The 12880-nt window shown below is 43.9% G+C and overlaps 1 protein-coding gene across 2 annotated transcripts in view; it reads right to left on the bottom strand.

The window, feature by feature from the left end:
- CDR2L (cerebellar degeneration related protein 2 like) overlaps window positions 1-12880 on the bottom strand; it is a 46148-nt gene that overhangs the window by 22496 nt on the left and 10772 nt on the right. The gene's annotated exons all lie outside the window — the stretch shown is intronic.

Below are 12880 nucleotides of genomic sequence, written 5' to 3'. Positions count from 1 at the left end.
GCGATGTGCTCTCTGTAGGGATGTACGAAAGGGACTTACCTTGTCCCGTAGCTTTTTTCGCTGTGGGGGGGGAGGCGCTTCGCTTCTCCCCCCGAAGTTCATGCGAGTGGGGGGTGTCTTCCCGCCTCGCCCAGCTGAAATTCAGGCCGGGGGGAGGCTTCCCGCCTCGCCCCCGGCCGAAATTCAGGCCGGGGAGAAGCGCCCCGTCTCCCCGGCCGCGAACTTCAACAGAAAAGTTAAAAAAAAAAACACGCCCCGTGATAGGCTACGTAACGATTTACGTAGCCTATCACGGCTAGATCTGCAAAGTCAGCCGTGAAAGGCTACGTTAATCATCACGTAGCCTATCACGGGTGACTTAAAAAATAAAAAAAAAGCGCGTACGCAAATGGCGGCCCCCATAGGGAGCCGCCATTCGCGTTCCTTATTTGGTCGCTGTAGTCTACGTAAAGATTACGTAGACTACGGTGAAAATAAGGGCAACGCTATTTGTGTTGCCCTTATTTTCGCTGTAGTCTACGTAAATCTTTACGTAGACTACAGTGACCAAATAAGGAACGCGAATGGCAGCTCCCTATGGGGGCCGCCATTTGCGTAAGCGCTTTTTTTTTTTTTTTAAGTCACCCGTGATAGGCTACGTGACGATTTACGTAGCCTATCACGGCTGACTTTGCAAATGTAGCCGTGAAAGGCTACGTTAATCATCACGTAGCCTATCACGGGGGCGTTTTTTTTTTTTTTACTTTTCTTGGAATGGCGGCGGCGGCAGCCGGTCGAAAGACCGGCTGCCGCCCCCGCCCCCGTCGAAGCCCTGCCGAACCGCCACTGCGACCCGCCACCGGGAGCGACATTCGGGAAAGAGAATTTCTCCCCGAAACTACTTCGGGGGGCCGAATACGTTGGCACTCGGCCCCCTGAAGTTTCGGCGAGAAATTCTCTGACACCCCTAGCTCTCTGTGGGGCTGCCCGTAAGGCTGGTCCAGAAGCTGGAGCTAGTGCAGAATGCAGCAGTTTGGCTGTTGTCAGGAACTACCCCTTTTCAGCATGTAACTCCTTTGCTGAGGGAACTGCACTGGCTGCCTATTTGCTACCGGGCCAGGTTTAAGGTATTAGTACTAGTGTACAAAGTCCTAAACAACTTGGAACCAGGATACCTGAGCAAGCGCCTTCTTCTTTACCAACCTGCCCCGGTCACTGAAGTTATCAGAGGGCATGTTCCTGGTGGTTCCACATGGACCCATGGATCAGCTGGAGTCCACCAGGAAAGAGCCTTCAGTGTGGTGGCCCCATTTCTGTGGAACTCCCTGCCTTTGGAGGTCAGGCAGGTGCCAATGTGTTGTTTTCGGGGTCTCCTAAAAACACTGATATTTTGAGAAGCCTTCCTTGAATGACCAGCCACAGTTCAGAATTTGTTTCCTTTAAAATGTTTTAATATGGTATTTATTCTTTTATCTTTGTTGTTCACCGCTCCAAAATCTTTTGATGTGGAGCAGTATATAAATATTGTAATATATATATACATACACACACACACACACACACACACACACATACACATGCACACACACCCAATTCTCCCCAATGCTTTCCCCATGGTTCAATTTTCCTTTCCAGTTACACAGTGGCTGAGTCTGAATGAATAAGCCAAGATATGAATGAACCTTGTGCTTGCACATGCAACCCTTCCTTCCTTTCTCCTCAAAACACTGCAGTTCACCCTAGAAATCTTCAATTAACCACAGTTTCCTGTTTCATCTGAGTCAGGAAACTATGGTTACCAGGTTTGGAACAACCAAGGATCTTAAACCAACTTCAAATCATGGTTTATGATCCTGGCTTGTTTCCAGCCTTGTGACCATAGTTTCCTGGTTCACATGAAATGGGAAATTATGGTTAATTGAAGACTTCCTGGCTTATCACAGCACACCGAGGAGGGAGAGAAGGCATGGCACAATTTCAGAGTGTGCGAGCAAAAGCCTCATGCATATCTCAGCTTATTAAGCTAATATATGATTGTTTGAAGTGAGCCCATCAGAACTTCCATCCCTAGGAGTGTTATATCAAAACTGGTTTGGCAAATTTTGTTTTTGGAACTATTGGAAAGATGAATAATCAATCAAACAGTAAATGTCCTTGATTAAGGGAGCAATCCTATGGCTGCTAGTCAGCAGCTAGATGGCCATAGGATATGTGGGTTTCCGGGAACCAACCTCGGAGCCCATGCTCCGAGGTCGGCTCCCAGAGAACCGACCTCCCCTTGCTTCCCTGCTGCCTCGCAGGCAGCGTGGAACGGCCCCGTGCTCAGAAGAGGAGTGCAGAGTGGCCAAAACAGGGTCTTCTGGGGGGTGTTCCAGGGCGGGGAAGGCGGAAATGCAGGTGCGACTCATCCTATGTGTCGTCCAGCAGCCTCCTCCCCTGCTCCGCCTACCCGTGGCTAGACAGCCAAAATGGCTGTCTAGCTGCAAATCCAGGGTGGCTGAAGCGTGGAGTGGATGATCCCCTCCGTGCTTCTCCTGCCCTGCATTGGATAGGTGGTTGCCTCCGAGTTTGGAGGTGGCTGCCTATCCGCACAGGATTGCGCCCTAAGAGTGAAATCCTATGCATGTTTACTCAGAAGTAAGCCCCTCTAAGTTCAGTGGGACCTAGGCTGCAATCCTAAACCCACTTACCAAGATACCCTCATTACAAACCGACTAGGTGGCCTTGGGAAAGTCACTCCACCTCTTCTGAAAAATTGAAGTATTAACACTTCTCTGCAGATATCCTACAGGCACTTTCAAAATAAATTTATTAGTTATTATTCAATGGGGCTTGTAGAATATGGTACAGCTTGCTTGAGCAGCTGGTCTTTTGTCAAAGCAGTTAGACAAATTATGTCAAGAAAAGTAAGAAGGGCAGATATCTACACAGTAAGAAAACACGGAGCCAGAAGCAAACCAGAAAGTCAGAATGCAATAAAACAGTGACAGTTCAGGAACCATGTTGTCATGGTTACAGAGATTGCTCTGGGTGACCCAGCACATTTGTCACACTCAGATCAGCACTAGAGCAACTCTAATTTTTTTAATACAGTAATTGTTCATAAAAAGTGCAACACCAGAAGTGAAATCATATTGGTCCCATTACATTATCCTTCCCTACTGTTCCTTCTCCCACCATACTTGTTTTTATTTATTTATTTATTATTAAATTTATTAATCGCCCATCTGGCTGGTCACCCAGCCACTCTGGGCGATGTACAACATACAATAAAACAGTTTAAAACAATAAAATTCTACAATAAACACATTTTCTAAAATACCCTAACCCACCCCAAATGCCTGCCTGAACAACCACGTTTTTAATGCACGACGGAAGCTCATTAAAGAGGGGGCATGACGGAGTTCCCCAGGGAGGAAGTTCCACAGAGTGGGGGCCACCACAGAAAAGGCCCTCTTCCTCGTCCCCACCAGCCTAGCTGTCCTGGCTGATGGGACAGAGAGAAGGCCATCCGAGGCTGATCTTGTTAAGTGGCCTGTCTGGTGCTGCTGGAGGCGCTCCTTAAGATAGGCTGGGCCGCAACCATATAGGGTTTTAAAGGTCAAAACCAACACCTTGAATTTGGCCCGGAAAACAACTGGTAACCAGTGCAACTCCTTCAGCACTGGAGTGATGTGATCTCGCTGCCTTTAATCAGGCGAGCCACTGCGTTCTGTTTTCTTGTTTGATCTATTTTAACTAATAATAAAACTCTATAATGAAGAATGTTTTAATACATATACTTCCTTCTATGTGATCATTCTCCAAATATGTAATTGTGGGCCACCATTTTGCCATAAAATCATCTTTTTCCCCCAGATTTCAATTGAATTTGTTGAATAAGTTTGTGCATTATCCAAATATCCAATAGTTTATAAATCCAATCTGTTTCTTTTAATGGTTTAGAGCTGAGGTAGGTAACTTGGTGCCCTCCAGACATTTTGGATTACAACCCCCATAATCCTTTGCTCAAAAATTTCAAATAAGTCACAGTGGCTTGTTGTGAGGTGCAGTGTGTGCCAGCGTCATTTGCATAATGACCGCCTGGCCATAGATTATAGTGTCATCTGAGCCCAGGGGGCATGGCTTGTTGGACAACAACCCTCAAATAACCCATGGATTGTTGTAGGGATCTTGAGATCTGAAGGCTGATAATTATCTCCTCCTCCTCCTCCTCCTGTTGGAAAGCCACTCCTTGTGTTTGCACTTCCCCTTTCCTTTTGTTCCTTCAAATGAGAAAGCTGCCATTCTTCATCAGGTTGGCTCTCTTCCTTTACTTTTTCTTCTTTATCAATATCTTTTAGCAATTCCACTTCTTCTCTAGAATGAAGCTTCAGTTTGATGAGTAGCAAAGCAATTGTGCAGCATTTCCAAATAGAGAACTTGAAATATTGAAATGCAGTGCCCTTCATGCTTTAACAGCCTATGCTCTCTTAATATAGTTTCCTTGTCATGAAAATGCAGAAATATAAATATAAACGCAGAAGAGGTTTGTGGAGCCTGCTCTGTTCCCCTTGTCTGGTCCTATACAACTAAAGTCACTTTAACCCAGGGGTAAGACAAGGTTCCGTATTTTTCTTTTCAGTTCCTTCTTTGAAGCCTTCATAGTGAACGCTGCACTTGCACCCTTGGTGTTCAATATCACCCACCTTATCCGCTTTGTTGTGCTTTATTTAGCTTTTTGAGTTTGTGTTCTCTGCTTTATCTCAGTCAACTATTAGATTAGCAGAGACTTCCAAGTATCTTGCTGTTAAGTTCTCATTTGCTTTCTTAACTATGCTTAAAAAGACATGTGCTATTGGCTCAGAAGTCTTGCAGATCCTCCCCCCACCTGGCCCCCTTTAAGGCAGCATCAGAGTCCTCACTCTGGACATTTTCAATGCCTTCTTTGATGGCTCCAAAGTCACACTCTGTTTGCAGGTCTTTCAAGCCAAAGTAGGCAGCTTTAGAGATTTCTTCAGCCTTGAACTTCTCTGTTTCATTCTTCAGTATTTTTAAAAGCTTTTATAAATTTACATATCATTAGGAAGCTTTTTTAGAGTGTGCTTTTTTAGGGAGCCCCATAAGATCAAACCTACTTCTCCCCTGATGCCATCACTCCAATGCTCTAAGACAACTTGAAGTGGACTCCAGGCCATAAAAGCTTATGCCATAATATATTATTATTATTAGTTGTTGTTGTTGTTGTTGTTGTTATTATTATTATTTACATTTCTATACCGCCCCATAGCCGAAGCTCCCTGGACGATTTACAGAAGTTACAATATTAAAATACAATATACAAAGTTTAAAAGCTATTAACATAAAATCACATAGACAATATACACAAACTACATGTATATACACAAACAACATATATACACAAACAACGTACACTTTCCTATTTGTTAGCCTTTAAGGTGCCACAACACTCATTGTTGTTTTTGCAGCAAGAGACTAACACGATAGCCCCTCTGGAAATTTAATATTTGTGACTCACACTATCAGTGCTTCCAGATGAGGCTTTGGGCAACCACCCTGCCTCATTCACAGAATTTTACAGGGGATCCAGAAGACATTGGGCCAGTTCACGTGACATTAAGCCCATTGTGGGTTAATTTACCAGTGAGGAGCTGTGGTGTGTGCTGGTCTGAATATGCAAGTCCCAGATGGCGGTGTCCGTGACTTGTCGTGTTGTCTGAACCCAGGTGGCAGGGGTTACTTGAGGATTAAACAACCCCAGCAAATCCCTAAAACAGACCCCGCTTGCATATTCATAATGGTGGATGGCACATGCCTTGCTACCAAGGGGGGTTAATTAACCCAAAGTGGGCTGTTGTAACATCAGAACTAGGTCACTGTTTTCCATTTGTAATCCTCCTGTGTTTTCCTACTACTTCTTCTTGCCACAGAAAATCCAGTAAGGAGGTAAATCTGCACCATGTCTTTTGACTGGTAGTGCTAGGAGCCCTCTGTCTGGAAGCACCTGAGGTCAACCAGATTTCAAATTGTTACCACTCATCTAAATCCCTTTGTTTACAACCAAGTAGTGGGATTTGCAACCATTAGTAGTACAAATTATGACGGTCACTGTAGCACACCTTTCTTATTTAACTGAAGTGATTTTCTGATTTACCATTTTGTCCACCTCTGTGTTAAATGTTAAAATTTTAAGCATGCATGTTCTTGACCGTCAAGCTGCACATGGGGCTTTGCCCGTTTAATTGATATCCCATGCTGAAAAAACTCTGCATTCAGAAAAACAGCATTTCAAGAAGACTAGCTTAACCCTTCTCCCTGACATTCTAGTTTTCTGCATGCAAGGATGCTTGCTGTTCCATGGAAGAACAAACATACAGCTCCCCTACTACCACCTGAGCCCAGTAGTGGTACAATAAAGGGAAAGTTTACCATTGAATCCTGCCAAGTGTTGAAATTAGCCCCAAGATTAATTTAAGAAAACAGAACATACATTCAAGCATATAGAAAGCAGTGGTGTCTCCGAAAAGTGGTGTTGCTACAAGTACCCTGACAAGTACTCCCATCAGTGGAGCCTGTTGGATCACAAGGCAGAGCCCACAGAAAACACAATGCTCATCTAAGGTGCACAGCATATTGCATGTGTTTACAAGTCTGCTGCCACCAAGGAATACCATCTGCATATATCAGACCACCACAGGTCAACTTAAACCCATTCCAGGCTATAGCTGCGGTATGATCAAAAAGTACCTACACACAGAGCAGATACTTGAAGAAAATGAGCCAAACTACAGGTCAAGTCTCAAATGATACGATCAAGGAGTTAAGAAGGTAGAAGACCAATGACAGGGAGATATTTTGCCTTCATGCCTTGCTTGTAAGCTTCCCTGAGGCATTTGTCAGGCCACTGTTGAAATGAAGTGCTTGATGATGGGGACAAGTATCTTGCCCAAGGCCACAAACTGAGTACAAGGCCATGGTGGACTCTTGAGCCCTCAAACACCAAGCCATTCATTTAAGCCCACATTTTCTAATCCAACACAATACCCCCCCCCCCCGCCCCCAGGCAAACTACTGAAGCTGAGTCAAGTAACTTTCTCAAAGCAGAGATAGGGATCTCATCCCACAAATAAATAAAATTTATTTTAATTTATAAAATTAATATAATTTATAAATTATATTTATTTATAATATTTATAAATTTATTATATTTATAAATTATATTTTAATTTATAAAATTAATTAGATCCCCAATAAATTAAATTAGAAAAGTAAAAAATAAATCCCGCAAACACCAAACCACCCATTTGAGGCCACATGTGTTGCTGTAATACCACACCCATTCCATAAAAGGCAAACTAGTTAATATCTCACTTAGATCAGGGGTGGGCAGACTTCAGGTTTACAGGATTTACTATGTTATTAGTAAATACTAATACCAGAACCTAAAGACCCACCAATCAGAGCCCGGTGCAAAATAGTGACCTGCTCTGCATTACATGGCTGGGTAATTAAATAACCCACAATGAGCCATGGCACATGACAATATTCGAAATGGTAGCAGCACATGCCTAGCATGTGCCATGGCTCATCATGGTTAAATAACCCAAGATGAGCTGGCTGTGTTGGGCAAACCAGCCCAGTGGCTCAGATGGGTGGGTGGATATGGACTAAGAATTAAAGAACAGGATGCCACTGCGTATATGTTCAGATGAGGGGGTTCATCAAACAAAGCTTTTATCCTGCTGTTGAGATGGCTCTCTCTCGGAAGTTTGCAGGCTCTTTAGATGACGCCGTTACCCTCCAGGGTGTCTCCCGCCATTTTCCCCAGCCTATCCCGTGTTTTCCCCAAATGCAAAAAATGTAGTCTTTTTCCCAGCTCACGGAACAGGAGCACCATGACCTCCACATGAAATTCTTTCATAGCGAAGGAAACCACTCTGTCTGTCTGCTGTGGGCATGTGTTTTCAGTTGCTGGGTGTGTGGTCAGGATGACGAAGGCACTGAGGATGGGAGCGGGGTTGCAGGGAAGGAGACTGGAGCAGATTTGACAGGTGTGAGGGCAAGAGTCGCTTGCCGACTGCATCTCCTGCCTCTGCATTTCTCAGTCGGTGGGAGAAGAGGGTAAAACGCCTCCCTGCAATGGAGACACATCTGATCCCCCACCTCACCAAGCTCAGAAGCATCGTCCTCTGTTGTTTCAAAGTAACCTATTAAGTTCAATGGGGCTTACTCCCAAGTAAATGTGCCCAGGATTGCAGACTTATACCGTGGTATTATCTCTACTCAGAAGTAAGTCAGGGGTTTCCTGGAGGCTGCGAGAAAACAGTACAGCAGAAGTTGAGCTACGAAAACAAGACTCCCCCCTGCCCTCCTTTGCGCACATGCCAGGGAGGCAGGGAGGCACTCCCTCAGTTCAAACTATGTGGCTGCCATGTAAAGAAGCCCTTCCTAATCCCTCAAAGAAACCAAAAGCAGGAAGCTCTGGAAAGGATGTGGGTTTTTGCAGGTATTTTGCTTACTGTAGAAACACCCTAGGAAACCATGATAGGTAACCAGAACCAAGCTCACAAATCCTTTCCACACAACATTCATTCCTGGTTTCCCCCCAACCATTCTTTTTCAGCACTCTAATTTAGAGGGGGAAAGCTTTTTAGTTATTATAGTTGTTAGACAACTAGGAGTCAGAAACCTTTGCAGATCTATAGCAAATTTCCCAGAGATCTACCAGTAGATCGCAATGTACCTTCTGCCAACCCCTGACTCACATCACCTACAAATAAATTCCTCCTCATCTAATTGGCTCCCAGTTCATTGCCCACCAGATTCCCAAATCAGTTCCTCTACAATTAACCCTCAAAGCATTAATCTCCCCACTGCCCCTAAAGAAATTTTTTTTTGTTTTACTTCCTTCTTGGTCAATGTAGCTCACTTAAAAACGAAAGACTCATATAGCAAATGAGTCACATGCAGCAAAAATACAGCTGCTATCCAATCAGCAGCCACCCATTAGCGCCTCAAGAACTTGCCTGCCTCAGCTTACCTCTGCCCCCAACCCCCTCAATCACAGGCCTGTTCAGTGCCTTGTGTTTCTCTATAGGGGCAGGCAAAGGTGAATGCCTTTTGTGCTCCACATTGGAGCTTTGGTACTAACGATGGCTCTGGCTCACAGCACCAAAATATTGTGAGTTGGTTGTTGTTGTTGTTTTAATTAAACCCCCCACCCCAGAACAGTTTGCCACATGCATGCATGTTGATTTTAAGGATTAGGCCATCTCAGCAAGTCACAAGTGATAGAAAGAAAAATGAAAATACAGGTCTAGCTAATGCGCCAGTTTAATACTTCAGATTTACAAAAATTCAGACTGCCTAGTTCATGTCAGAAACCAAAGTAAGGCTCTCTCCCAGGTTGGTAGAGATGTCACATGTATGCAAAAACTGATGTTACTCTGTTCGAAAAACCTGCTTCATTATTTAATGTAGAATGACGTCACAACACCATGAGCATAAAGATTTCTCTACAGAAAGAACAGAAGTCACAGTTAGCAAAGGACAATTTACAGAAGGTTAATCACTGAGACCAAGTCAAGGAAGGGAAATGGCATGATCAGAGCAAAATTAGCAAATGTTGCTGTAGTTATGGAGAAGGCCAAATAAAGTAGAGACATGAAATGCTTCAATAGACATTTCATTAACAAAAGGAAGCTGGACCCTAGACTTCCAGGTGGCTACAAAATTAATAAATATACTCAGGCATATTTCAGTGGCAGCAAAATTAGAACATGTATCTCTATCTGGCAGCAACTTATGAAGCATAGAAAAAAACAAAGGGTAGAGAGGGAACAGAATAAATACTTGTGAGCGAGCGACCATAAATGATTCAGATTGATGCTTTTATTATGCAATCACACTACCTCATTCATGGAATTTTATGGGGTGTCCAAATGTCGTTATCTTTTATTTCTAGGTCTCCCGTGCTTTCCCATGCCTTCTTCTGTCTTTTTCCTTACCAGAAGAACAACCATTAAGGAAGAAAAGTCAGAATAGCTGCACAATGCCTTTTGACTGTGTGCTTTCAAATGAGACTTTTATTGTACAATCCATCTGTCCTCACGCATGGAATTATCTTCCACTTGTAACCATCCTGCATTTCCCCACAGGAAACGCATGCCTTCTTCCATCTTTTTTTTCTTTCCACCCAAAATCTGTTGAGAAAAAGATGGAATAGCTGCACAGTGTCTTTTGATTGGTAACACTAGAAGCCATCTGCCTGGAAGCACCCTTGTTTGCAACCTTGGTGAACTCCCACTTACTTTTATTGGATTACGAAGAGTCCATGCTTGCAGCTACCTATCAGAGATACATTCAGGGGTCACCTTAGCAGAGCAACCGAAGGGCATACACTTCTCCTGCGAGCACACTCTAGGGGCTTCTTCACACGGAGCTTTTATCCTGTTATTGAGATTGGTTACTCAGAGAAGTTTGTGGGCCCTTTAGATTACATCATTAACTTCCAGGGCACCTCCCGCACTAAATGTCCTTTATTCCATTTTTTTAAAAGATCGGACATAATGAGCTATCAAATTACCTCGCTTGAGTTCCGCTCGAGTTCCCTTGTGAAAAAGGAAAAGCCGCAATAAAAGGAGCTAGACCACAGCGCTATCTAGCGGCTATATAATGAAACATATGGAAGACTCAGATAAGGGGGAAAAGGAGCGGGGGGAAGGAAGCATGTGTAAAGGCAGTCCATCATGATCCTGCATTTAAAACAGAAGCAGAAAACCTCATTTTAAATGCAGGATTTTAAGCTGGTGTAGAGATGCTCTAGGTTATTGGGACATAGACCCCCTTATGTTACCTTTGTGGCATGGAAGTCACTGCTGTGTGCACCATGAAGATAATATCAGAAGCCCGGGCCACATGAGGAGTCCATGCTGTAACTTGTTCCTATGCCAGCAGTGCCCTAGTTTTCAGGAAGAATCTTGTTGGTGTGGGGAGAAGCTGCAACATGTGCTCCTCCCATATGGCCTGGAGCTTCTGGCATTACCATTGTGATGTGGGAAGGAGCTGCAGATTATTAAGTAACATGTTAACATTTCTGCTTGGTCTTCTGCTCTAGGTATTCCTCATTCCCATAGTCTTCACTACTCACAGTAGTAATGCTGCACTTTGTGAGGTGACTGAACAGAAACAATAATAATCCTTTCGGTAGGAGTCAACAGAGCAGTTATTATTCATTCTCATGTGCTCTCTTCCAAACCAGAGATTTGTTGGGAGCCATCTACCCCATCCTACCATTTTTCTCCTCATTGGGCTGCTGGGGTATGTATGTGTGTGTGTGTGTGTGTGTGTGACCCCTTAGAGTTTTTGTTTGTTTTAAAGTACTTGTACTTCTACAAACCTCAAGGTTTCCCGGAACATACTAATACTTCCCTCTCTTTTCTCAGTGGCCCTGTTTTGGCTTCAGTCATGTTGGCACTCACCACCTGAATTTACTACTAAAGGGATTGATTCAGAGAAAGCTATTAAAGGTACAGAAGGTCAGTAAAAGGAGAAGAGGACGATGAACATGTAAGCCACCTTGGGTTCCTTAGAACAAGAAAAAAGGTGGGATATAAGTGCAATCATAATAAATATGATAAAAGGTTAGAACTACTGGGTAGAGAGAAATGATTGATAAAAGGAAAATACCTGGGGTATAAAAGAGTGCTGAAAAAAGATTTGGGCATATTAATGATCCAGCAAAATGTAAGTCCCACTGATTTCAGTGTTAAGCCTCACTGATTTCAATGGGGCTACTGAATTGTGCCCAGAATGTTGAATTATTACATGCAAATCTACAGAGGAGCTTTTGTAAGTTGGAAAAGGATTTGTTCTCAGGCTGCTGATGTGCCACAAATGACTAACACAAGGATGTGTTGCTAGAGTTGGAATGACATTTAGGTTCATGAGGAACAATTTTCCAAATACAGCTTAGTCCATATACAGACTAGCCGTGTTTCCAGCTAGGTAGCATTTCCAGGGTCCAAAAGATCAATCTGCTTCCTCACCCACTGATTCTCCAACTGCAACTTCCTTCTCATTCTAATCCTTCCTGCATGAGGAACCATGTGCTAAAATGATCTTCCACTGAAGGTTCTCATTATAGAACAAGCTGTACAGTCAGGGCCAGAAATATTGGAACAAGGATAACTGTTTGGGCAGTTGGCCACATTGAAGTTGAAAGGAAACACACCCAGATGGGAACGAAGTCAGGACTTTCAGCTGTAATTCAAGGGGTTTGACAAAAGTGGGGCACTAACCATTCAGGAAGTACAGCCAGAGGCATACGCCCCCCCAATCATTGGTGGCTCATAAGTAATGGAACGAATGGCTGACAAGCAGCTGCATGGCCAGGTGTGGCCTGTTTCCTGGGTACCCATGACCAATCAAGCACAGAAAAGGCCTGGAGGTGGTTCTGAGTGTTACATTTGCATTTGGTAGCTGTTCACTGGAACTCCCAACATGAGGTCCAAATTGGTTCCATGCGAGTGAAGGAGGCCATCATTAGGCTGAGGAAACAAAATAAACCCATCAGAGAGATAGCAAAAACATCGGGAGTGGCCAACACAACAGTTTCGAACATCCTGAAAAAGAAGGACTTAACTGGCAAGCTCAGCAACAGCAAAAGGCCTGGAAGACCATGGAAGACAACTGAAGTGGATGACCGCAGAATTCTGCTCATGGTGAAGAGGAACCCTTTTACAACATCTAGCCAGGTCAAGAATGCTCTTGCAGAGGTAAGCATGTCATTGTCAACATCTACAGTCAAGAGACGGCTTTATGAATGTAAATACAGAGGCTTCACAACAAGGTGCAAACCACTGGTAACGCTCAAGAACCGACAGGCCAGATTAGCCTTTGC

The sequence above is a fragment of the Heloderma suspectum genome, chromosome 2 (assembly GCF_057233095.1).
Source record: "Heloderma suspectum isolate Gila_16-S chromosome 2, 16-S_ref, whole genome shotgun sequence".
NCBI lineage: Eukaryota > Metazoa > Chordata > Lepidosauria > Squamata > Helodermatidae > Heloderma > Heloderma suspectum.
The sequence above is the reverse complement of the archived record's forward strand: the minus strand, read 5'-3'. Positions and strand labels throughout refer to the sequence as shown.